This window comes from Mustela nivalis (genome assembly GCF_964662115.1).
Source record: "Mustela nivalis genome assembly, chromosome: 6".
NCBI lineage: Eukaryota > Metazoa > Chordata > Mammalia > Carnivora > Mustelidae > Mustela > Mustela nivalis.
In genome coordinates, this window is record NC_139025.1 from 87,569,418 (window position 1) to 87,581,022 (window position 11,605).

Here is an 11,605-nt window from a genome sequence, read left to right on the forward strand (position 1 = left end):
TGACCTCCTCCAAGTTCAAGTTCAGTATGAAGTTCAGATCTGGCGACTTTAAAAGTGGAATTCAAAGTCAGCCCTTCGTCATTTTGCATCCCTAGCTAATAATTTTTTTTTTCAGTTTTCAAGATTTCGTCTCGCTTGCAGATTCGAGCTGTTTATTAGCCCCAATAGAAACGGAATGGTCGCCTGGGGTGGCTCAGTGGTTTAAAGCCTCTGTCTTCAGCTCAGGTCATGATCCCAGGGTCCTGGAATCAAGCTTCGTATTAGGCTCTCTGCTCGGTAGGGAGCCTGCTTCCCCCTCTCTCTCTGCCTGCCTCTCTGCCTACTTGTGATCTCTGTCTGTCATATAAATAAATAAATAAATAAACAAACAAACAAATAAATAAATAAATAAATCTTTAAAAAAAGAAAGGAAGGAAGGAAGAGAAAGAAAGAAAGAAAAAGAAACGGAATGAAAGCTTTAGCTCTTGACATTTCACCTGGCTTCTTGGAAAACCGCCAGCATTGCAGGATGTGGAGTAAAAGTTGACCCACAGCACCATCTCCTGGTCTCATCTGGTGTATTGCACTGAGAGAGAAAAGCAACTGGGAAGAGCTGAACACTTCTGATGAACTTCAGGCCTCTAAAGCGTGCCAAGCCAGCCATGCTGTCAGTGACCCATCCCTCAGATATAAACGTGTGAGTGTGGCCTTCCCAGAAATGCCCAGGACATTGATTAGTCCTAATATTAAAATCCACCAATGTGGTATAAAAGCAGGGACACTAAAAACTGGCAAGAACAGACAGGTGTTTAAAAGGGGAAGTGAAAACAAAGCCTCTGTAACAACTTGAGAAAACTTCCAGGAGGATGCTGGTAGGAGGCTACAGCACTGATTATGATCCCAAGCTTAAAAAAAAAAAAAAAAAAAAAGGAATAAGGACAAGTGAAAAGTGCAATGTGTGAGGATGGCAACAAGGTGAAATCTTTTTCTAGTGTCACTGAAGAGTGCACATTGTATGTGCAGTAAATGAGGACTCATGGGTCATCAGCGAGTCGTCCGCATGAAACTGAATGAAACAGACAAGAAGGATGGATCCTAATTTTTCTTCATGACGGTGTGCAATACAGGAAATATCCTCTCAGATGGAAACAAAGCAAGGCCACCCAGCTGGCACACGGTGACCACTCTCCATCCTGCACAACAAACCATGTCTCTTCTCCCCTAAATCAGAGCAGATCATGCAGGTAAGGATGTCCCTGAAACGGAAATGATGCAAGAGTTTTAGTACATGTCACTAATCCCCAGGAAATGTCACCTGCCAATCCAATAGTCCCTGAAGCAGTCATTTCAGAAGCTGGCTTACGAAGAATCCCTTGGAGAACTTATTAAAAACAGATTTCCAGGCCCCACTCCCAGATTGGCTGTAACAGAATCTCTAGGGCTGGAACCCAGGAAACTGCAGGTTCAAAATGCTCCCCAGGTGATTCTAAGTGTTACCAGTCCACGAACTCACGACTGGAGCCCACGTGGGGATCACAGCTGTATCTTATTGAAAATGGAAAACAGACCCCAAATCCTTGCATTGTCAGTACTGCGGGGCTTACAAGAGACGTGGCTTCCGCTCCAGATCCTCAAAGGTAAACAATTTTTTACTACGAATGCTTGCTTATAGTTAACAGATTTTCTTTTAGGTAGACCATTTTTGAGTGAAGAAATAACCCGGTCTGTACATAATCCATGGCTACGTTCTTCCCATAACCTTTCCATATGAATTGTGAGTCCGTATCATTGTAATGTTGATGAAAGTCTGAATTCAGGAAGAGGTGCTGGAAGATGACCAAGGGGGGTGCACAAAGGCCTGTCAGAAATCTACAGAGTCTCCAAAGGCGAGACCCCTTCTGGCTCAAACACTGTGTGGATGCCTGGAGCATTAACTGTGGTGCTGGGCTAGAAGGCAAGGCCAGGAGCTGGAGGATACCTCTGATGTAATTGCGGCAAATTTCTCATAGCAAATCTGGAATGAATGAGTGAAGGCCAGCGCTAAGAGGGTGAGAGAAAGGAGGCACGTTTCCTTCAAAGTCCTTCTTGGTCCTTCCCAAGAAAGGTCCACCTCTGTCCCCTTGTTGAAATTACTCTATGCCACGCTTCCCGCTTCACCCATTCTCCTGTCCCGATCAGAGCCCACGTGTCACAGTATTAGAGTTGACTGGATGATGTATGTCCCAGCTCCCAGTCCAACAGTCTGATGCCTCAGAGGACACATCTGCTCTCTCACCTTTGTGCGCCCAGACACATGTAGAACAGGACTTTGGAAAGCTCATCAATGTTGGTTGAATGTTGCAAAGAGGTCGATGACTCATTTAGTTAAGGGGCAAGAATGCGTTGCCCTGGCAGTGTTTATGAGAACAGGCACTTTGTTTTAAAAGACAGGAATCACAGTTCCTAATGATCAGATTCAAAGGAGATAACAGGTGGCTGTTAGGCCAAGTTAATGTTAAAACCTGTTTAACTATTACGGCCTGCTTAGCCAGAGCTACTCCATATTGCCTAGGTAGTCATATTGTTGTTTACATCCACGGACTTCATCCCGGGAATAAACGCCCCAGTAGTTCCTGGTATGGCTCCAGGTATCGATTCTGGGAGTAAACACCTTAACAATAGAAGCCACGTACCTTGGGTCTGCGGTTATGCCCTATAAAACCAGCCTGTGAGATCGGGAAGGGGTCGCTCTCTTTGGAGGCGGCCCTGGCCTGTCAGTCTGACTTCTAATGCTTGGCATAGAATAAGGCTTTGCATAACTTTGACTTTGTCTCAGACTCGTTCCTTTGATAAAGGACCCCAACAGTAGCCTTAGCAGAAGCTGTCACCCGTGATAGTACCCTCAAGAACTTTCGGGCTAGGGTGTCTGGGTGGCTCAGTGGGTTAAGCATCTGCCTTCAGCTCAGATCATGATACCAGGTTCCTGGGATCGAGCCCCGCATCGGGCTCTCTGCTCTGTGGGGAGCCTCCTTCCTCCTCTCTCTCTCTCTCTGCCTGCCTCTCTGCCTATGTGTGATCTCTGTCTGTCAAATAAATAAATAAAATCTTAAAAAAAAAAATCTTTCGGGCTGTGCGTCATTAGCCATGACAGTGAGGAGCATGAACCCAGGACAGTCTCCTCAGAAACACTGTCTCATCTGGGCACGAGGCAGAGCAGGGATTATGAGACTTGAGGAAACCTCTAGCTTCCCCACCATCCATCTGAAATCTCACAGCTCAACATACTGACAATGAAAGGAAGGTGTGTACATAGGTCAGGAAGGTCCCGGGGGCGGCCCTGGAAGAAACGTTAAATTAGAGAGTGGAAATCATGGGCTTTTGAAAGCCAACGTGTTGTGACAGTCACAGGAGCTCTGTGGGTTCTGTTGAATCTTCTGCTAAAACCGTCGATGATTCTGCATTTCCTCATGCTGGTGGGGAAGATGGGAGGAGAGGGATGTCTTCTACCCCTGGGAAATCCACAGGGGCAAAACAGATCATGAGTTGTTATGACCAGAAATCCTGTAGTTGTCTTCTTGTCAGTGAAAACATCGGAGTAACCTACCTGTGTACCACGAGGCAGTTTCACCGAATACCGTTTTCATTTATTTTACTGTTTCTGTACAAAATCTCTGCCAAGCTAGAAGATAGAAGACATTTACTTTTGTAATGTAACATAATGTTGTGTAATCAACCGACAAACACGTACCCTGAGCACCTATTGTTTTTCCCCTATATGCTGGGAACCACAGCTTTAGAGACGGTCAGCTGATTCCTATCCCGGAGGGCCTTCATTTGTAACTAACGAGACATAGGTTTATGAAACTCTGAGTGAGTAAACACCACCACACAGGTTTCATGTGTGAGCTTATCAGAACAGGACAACATACAATAAAACAAACCTCTGAAGTCCCTACTCGTCAAAGATCATTTTAAGTCCCTACTGCAGAATGCTCTCATTTATTATAAATCCATCATATAGGTACATGCCTCCCCCCCACATCAGGTAAAGTTGATGTATATATAATTGTAGATTTATACCAGATCTAAAACATGGAGAGGTAGCTCAGTTTATAAAATAAATACGCATTTTAAAGGATTTATTATGGCTCCTTTGAAACTGTGAGCGCAAAAGAAAAGAAAAAGGAAAAGAGAAACTGGGAGCTCCTGGGAGTGTTTGCAAGGAGGTTTTTGTAATTAAGAGCCTGGTCTCCAGAGCAAGACAGCTGGGTTGGATTGTGAGCTTGGCTGGTTTCTTGCCGTGTGGCTTTAAGCAAGGGATGCCACATCTCTGTACTTGAGTGTCTTCACTTGTAAAAAGGAAATAATAGAAGTGTGTCCCCATGGGGGAGTTTCAAAGATTAAATTAGTTCATGTAAGTGAAAGCTCTTGGCACCATGTCACACACACAACTGCCACAGAAAGTGGGGCACAGGGCTCTCAGGACCAGGTGCGTGGGAAGCATCTGGACCAGGTATCAAAGTTGGCACTAGGTAGACACTTATTTTCTCCAGAATCAGAGCATAGATGTTTATATCTCTTCTTTAAAAGCAAATTGAAATTATTCCTTTGAGAGATGCAAGAGGAAATCCCAAGCACTATTACTTACATACTTTCCCCCTTTTATCTGTCTTTTTTTTAAAAAAGATTTTATTTACTTTTTCGAGATAGAGCGAGAGCAAGAGAGAGAGAGAGAGAGCGCGCACAAGTAGGGGGATCAGAGAGAAAAGCAGGCTCTCCACTGAACAGGAAGCCTGAAGCGGGTCTCCATCTCAGGACTCGGGGAGGATGACCTAGGCAGAAGGCAGATGCTCAACCTACTGAGCCACCCAGGTGCCCTACCCCTTTTATCTTGATCTTAAAGCAGAGGTACTTCCTCTTTGACATCGAATTGATGACAGGATCATGCCCCCCCCCCACTTCAGAGTCTATCCTAACCAGCTAGAAAGGGAGAGAAATTTCCAGGGAAACCATAGAAACCACATTTCTAATTAGATGCTTAACTTCTTTCCATCAAGAATGACAGACAATCTTCCTATCAGAAAGACAGATAGGTGGCTGGTAGATAATAAATTGTTCCTTGAAGTATTGATGCTGGATGATAAGTATATTTAATTTCTATACATAGAGAAGCCATGTTTTTTATCTTCCACATGTTAGCAGTAAACATTTGTTTGGAGAAAAAAAAATGACCATAATAATAAATTCTTTTCACTGAATTGAGGCCAACTTTAAAACTAAATGTAAAGATAAATTTAGCAAAAACTCATGGCAAATGAAGTACTGGTTTAGGGGAGCCTGGGTGGCTCAGTGGGTTAAGCCTCTGCCTTCGGCTCAGGTCATGATCCCAGGGTCCTGGGAATCTAGCCCCAAATCAGGCTTTCTACTCAGCAGGGACCCTGCTTCCCCCTTTCTCTATCTTCCTGCTTGTCTGCCCACTTGTGATCTCTGTTAAATAAATAAATAAAATCTTAAAAAAAAAAAAAAAAGGAAAGAAAGAAAAAAATACTTGTTTAAAGAATATTCGTATGCTTTGATTTTGTCCAGGCCTAGTGTAGTTCAAAATTCCTGGTCCAATTAAGACTAAGTGGCTTCTCTGAACAGTGAATAGAGTTTAAAATATAATAATTTCATAGATTTTCTGGATATTGGTTCAACCCAATTTATTCTGAATTTTTATTTCAGTTCCTGATATAACTCTGTGTGTGTGTGTGTGTGTGTGTGTGTGTGTGTGTGTGTCTTACCCCAGCCAAGTTGTCCTTGAAAAATGGGTAGGGGTGAAGTGTTCCATCTTTATAAAATTTTGTATTTGGGTGTAATAAAAATATAGAGAAACCATGCAAACTATGAACACACAATGCAATGAATTTCCACAAAGGGAACACAGCTGTGTAATTAGCACCCAGATCAAGAAACAGAACTTGCCCACCACTAAGAAACCCATTTCCTGCCTCCTTCAGGTCATTATGCACTTTCCAAGAGTAACCTCTACTCTTGGAAACCATGTTTTCATAGTTTGACTACATAGTTTAGCATATTCATTGGTTGTTGCTATATAACAAGCAACCACCCAACTTCAGTGGCATACAAAATCAAGACTTCATGACAACTTGAATTGTAGAGGCAATTCTGTTCGTCGTGGCTGGGCTCTCCCCCATGTGTCAGGGTGGGGACAGCTCTCCTCCAAGCAGCTAGCCAAGGCACAGCCATGGTGCTGGCAGAGGATAAAAGGATGGACAGCAGGGGCGCCTGGGTGGCTCAGTGGGTTAAGCCTCTGCCTTTGACTCAAGTCATGATCTCAGGGTCCTGGGATTGAGCTCCGTATCAGGCTGCCTGCTCAGCAGGGAGCCTGCTTTCCCCCATCTCTCTCTGCCTGCCTCTCTGCCTACTTGTGATCTCTGTCAGATAAATAAAATCTAAAAAAAAAAAAAAAAGAATGGATAGCAATATGCAAACTTCCTATTTATGTCAAATAGGATCTGATGGAGCCAGGATGAATATGGGGCTAATACAGTCAGTTGTGCAAGTGCAGAGTCAGCTCCTGTCTTTACTGAAAACTGATCATTTGTTCACTATGATTTTTTTTTGCATTGTTTGGTTTTTTAAAAATTACATTAAAATCTTATTTTCCTCAACTACCGAGGTTTTTGGCAACCCCTTAAATTTTGTGCCAGGATAAATGCCTTACTTGTGTCATGTAGGGAGCTTGTAATGCAGTGAATTACCATTGGTTTGCGCCATTTTTGTATTAATGTGGGTGGTACAATATGTATTCTTTTGAGTCTGGCTTCTTTCTGTAACATGCTTATGATGTGCATCCATACTGTCGTATGTAATTCTGTCTCATTCATTCTCATTGCTATATAGACTTCGATTGCACAAAGACCCCACAGTGTTGATGGGCATTTGAATGGTGACAGTTTAGAGCTATTATGAATCGTTTTGCTTTGAACAGGGTAATATTAATTTCTGTTAAATACATATGCATTTTGGTTGGACACATACAGGAGAGTGGAATTGCTGGGTCAGAGGGTGTGTGATATATTAACTTTAAGTAGATACTAACAGTTTTCCCGCAATTAATTCTTTCAGCTTTATTCTTTTAAAGAATTTATTTATTTATTTGAGAGAGAGAAAGAAAGAGGAAGAGTGAGGAGGAGAGGTAAAAACAGGCTCCACACAAGAAGGGAGCCTGCTGTGGGGCTTGATCCCAGGATTCTGGGATCATGAGCTAAGCCAAAAGCATGCGTTTAACCAACTGAACCTCCCAGGCACACCCTCCTTTAGCTTTATTAAAAGTCTTGTCTGCTGGGGTGCCTGGGTGGCTCAGTGGGTTAAGCCTCTGCCTTCGGCTCAGGTCCTGATTCCAGGATCCTGAGATCAAGCCCTGTATGGAGCTTTCTGCTCAGTAGGGAGCCTGCTTCCCCCCTCTCTCTCTGCCTGCCTCTCTGCCTTCTTGCGACCTCTGTCTGTCAATTAAATAAATAAGATCTTTTAAAAAAAAAAATCTTGTCTGCCCACTTGTGATCTCTGTCTGTCAAATAAAAAAAAACCTATAAATTAATTAATTTAAAAATAATTTTTTAATTTGAAAAATAAATAAATAAAATATTTAAAATAAAAATATAAATAAATAAATAGGTCTTGATATCTGGTGGTAGAAGTTTTCTACCTTTTTTTTCTTGTTTTTCAAGAATGTCTTGGCTGTCCTTGGCCCTTTGTATTTCTTTTTTTTTTTTTTTTTTTTTTTTTGGCCCTTTGTATTTCTAAATGAATCTTAGAAGTATCTTGTTTGTTTCTACAAAAGAAAAATAAACCTGGTAGTATTTTTATTGGATGCCCTTGGCATCTCCAGACTTACCTGGAAGGAAACTGTCATCTTTACAACATGCCCCCTGTATCTTCTTAAATTTCTCTCAATGTCTCATACCTTTTTGTATCTATTTTGAATAAAACAGGTAGTCAGTAAGTACCTAAAATAGGTGGTCACTAAATGCATTGTGGGCACAAAGCTTCAGACTGTATTTTATTTGTCAGACACACTTCTAGTTTGCTGACACCTGACCTTGTCCCTAACTTCTATCCCTACTGCCTGACCAAATCTAATCTTCCTTGATGACATCAACCCCCTTGATGAGGGGTATTTCATTGCTGTATAACATTAGCACATCCTCCTGTGGTCCCTATCGCATTCTCTAGCGAATTTAAATCACCACAGTGACTGTGATGAACTGCTCCAATAAACTTTTGAATGCTAACCACAGTCCACCCATATGTGTTGGATAATGAAACCAGCCGTTCCATTTTTTGTTCATTTGTTTGGTTTCAGTGGTTTGTCGGTTGGTTTGCTTGCTTTGTCTGTGTAGGACTTCATTTGGATTTAAGAGTTGTCAAAGGAAAAATGTAGTGTCCTACTTTGGCACTCTGGTACGCACCAATCTGATTTTTGCTTCACTATTCATCCTAAATTGAAAATACTCTTACACACTCAGTCTCGTCCCAATAAGGTTTTGATGGACATACATGGTTTGATCTGATTCATTTCACAGCTTCTAAGTTAGATGAAAAGAAAACCATCACTGAATTATTTTCAGGTACCATTAACAAAAGAGCTCCTAAAGGGGCGCCCGGGTGGCTCAGAGGGTTAAGCTTCTGCCTTCGTCTCAGGTCATGTTCCCAGGGTCCTGGGATCAAGCCTCGAATTGGGCTCTCTGCTCAGCAAGGAGCCTGCTTCTCCCTCTCTCTGCCTGCTTCTCTACCTACTTGTGATCTCTGTCAAACAAATAAATAAAAAATATTTAAAGAGAGAGAGAGAGAGGCGAGCACACGCTCTCCTGAAAAGGCGGTCACACCTCCAATGACCACTAGGTGGCAGATTCACTCTCAGGCCGATCAGCTTGACAATGGCAGGTGCTGTCATTTTAAGAAGTCTGGGGAAGGCAGGATGAACCCTGGGGTGAAGCTAAGTAGGCCTCTCAGAGGCAAAATGAAGGTCCCAAATCAGCCCTGAAGAAAATGGAGTTATGGAAAGGAATGCTAGCAGATACTATTTCACTGAAAGTTAGCAAAAAGCTTAATTAACCATATCCAACAAATCAGTAAAAAAGGTATGTAGGACCAGAGACAGATGGTGTTGGAGGACAACAGATTCTCCTGTTGGCCCCCGACAACTGAAGCTGGGCTCCTTGGGGCAGGGCTGGAGGACAAAAGATGAGGCGGTGTTGCTGGCAGAATAGAGCCCCTGGTGACATTCTTGAATTCTTCTGGGAGGAAGGAGGTTTCCAGGCTTTGGACAACACTGGATGGGGCCTGCCCAAATGTTTTTGGTTGAAACTGCCCTCGACCACAGGGTTGTAGGAGTACTGGGCCAAAGTTTTGCTCTGCCTTTGAGAGGTGGGGTCAGAGCACATGTGTTAATCACCTTTTTCATACAAGGAACTTTATGGATTTCATTTCCATTAATCCTCATAACTTTATGATTAGATAGCCTTATCTCCATTTTATAGATAAGATACCTGAGGTTCAAGTATGTTCTCTAAAACCCACAAAGTAAGAGGTTGGGGGTTGAAACCCAGTACTCTGACTTTTGCCATGACCGCGGGCTGATTCCCGAGGAATCTGTTCTCCCTCCCCTGAGAATAAGGAGAGCATCTCCGTCCTTGACTTGCTGTGGGAAGAGAGAGATCATGCTCATGGGGAGCCTTGGTACAGTGTCCGGGACACAGTCTGCACTTGTTATACTGTGCTTCTGAGGCTCAGGATCCCTCCCCACCAAATGTCCTCCTTTGTTGAACCCTGAGAAAAGACAGCAGCCTGGGGACGGGCCTCCCTGTTTTGTCCTTGCCGATCTCTCCTAAGAGTGACAACTCCACCAGCCAGAGGAGAATTTCTCCGGGGTCCTTGCGGCAGGGACTGTGCCAGGGAGCAGGGGCTGAAAGCATCGACTATCTTCTATCAGAACTCGATCTTCTGATGCCACAAATTCCTTCTGACCTAGAATAAGGCCTCTGAGGCCCGCAGGAAGCAGGTGCTGGGGTAAATGGAACCTGTGTGACCAAGAAGGTCACTGACACCTTGGATGGGCCCAAGGAGACCGAAGCCAAGAGCCCAGCTGTCCTGCTGATGACTTGGTTCTTAAAACACGACATCCACTCTTAAGCCTGTGGTGGGGTCTTAATTGTTGCACACAGAGAATCTGGGGAATCAAAGGAATTCTTCTTTATTCTCTCTTGGCTACCAACCCTCCAAAGACTGCTCAGAACAAAGGCACTCGAGTCTAGGCCACACTGGAGCTTCAGAGAGCGCTGTACCTGCTGCGAGTTAATCACCACTAGGGATTACAGTCTCAGGGAACAGGACTGGCTTCTTTGCGTGTTCCCCCGCCCCCTCGCTCGGTGTGAGCTGTCAAAAAGACTAAGGAGAAGAAGCAGAGAGAACTTTAGAAGGAGAGCTCATAAGAAGGGGCAGGTAGCTTCTGCACCGCCATCCCCATCACCGCCACCGATACCAACCCTCAGGCCTTTCCCACATGGAGTGTTGGGGAGGAAGAAAATAGGCAAGTACTCCCGGAGATCCAAGGAGAGGGGACAGTATATGCTGTCACTCAGATGGCATTCCCTAAGTAGCAACCTTCATAGATGCCTCTGCCACTGGGTCCTGGAGAGAAAGAAGGTGGGGAGTGGGCAAGGCACAGTCACGTGGGAGGGGCTGGAAACCACTTCCAGGCCTCCCCAACATCATGTGTTGTCATGGAGGAGGTCCACACATTTCCTTGGACCCAGTGTGGTCTGAAGACATTAGCTGGAATGTGACACAACTTGCCAGCCCCAGAAGGATGCTTGCCAGCCCCTCGGAGTAGAGAAGAGGGGTATGAGGGGTGGAGGTGGACCGCCTGCCTGGGGTGAGGGGCCGCCCCGAGCAGCAGAGATGATGGGAAGCAGTAGAGGGCCCTATGTGCTTCATGAAGAGGGCAGCCTTTAGCGACATCTGGCCAAGGGGCCACCTGGGTGGGGATGCCAGTAGCAGATAGCAGCAAAGAAGTAAACCCACATGTACCAGGAAGCATAGAGCACCAGAAGGAAGGATGCCCTCCCTGCTCCCCTGCTCCTAGGACATAGCCAAGTAGGAAAAAGGACTTTACCACCAGCAGCCACCACAGAAATGAGGTGTGTTAGAGGTAAGAAAATTATTCAGTTATAAAATACATTCCGCTTTGTAGCCATGTGTATTAGTATTCTGTGGCTCCCATAACAAATTACCATACTTACCCCAAATATGTTATGTTGCTGTGCCAGAGTTTTCGCGTATGAGAGACCACCAAGGAGCCAAGCACCGATGCAATCACACGAGGGTTTATTCGACAAGCTTAAGCTTGGGCCCAAGTATACCCAACGCAGTGGAGTAGGGATTTGGAACCCGAGCTTATTTAAGGCAGGGTTATTTATGGGCTCCTGTTAATAGGGATTCCTGGAACCAAAGCAGGGTGGGTGTCTCTGGAACTAAAGCAGGGTGGGTCTTCGGGGAACCAAAAGAGGGTGGGGGTTACAAAAGCAGGGTGGGGGGAAAGTTCAGCCCTTGGGCATGGGGGTCTGAGATGGCTGCCAGAGCT

At 44.5% G+C, this 11,605-nt stretch overlaps 1 long non-coding RNA gene across 1 annotated transcript; it reads right to left on the bottom strand.

Annotated features, from left to right (window-relative positions):
- Positions 1-1,074: 1,074 nt before the first annotated feature.
- On the bottom strand, positions 1,075-11,379 carry LOC309868188. The gene is made up of 3 exons (XR_014313566.1): positions 11,265-11,379; positions 3,563-3,637; positions 1,075-1,235 (listed from the first exon to the last, which is right to left on the bottom strand). It is a non-coding gene; the product is annotated as an uncharacterized lncRNA (long non-coding RNA).
- Positions 11,380-11,605: the final 226 nt, after the last annotated feature.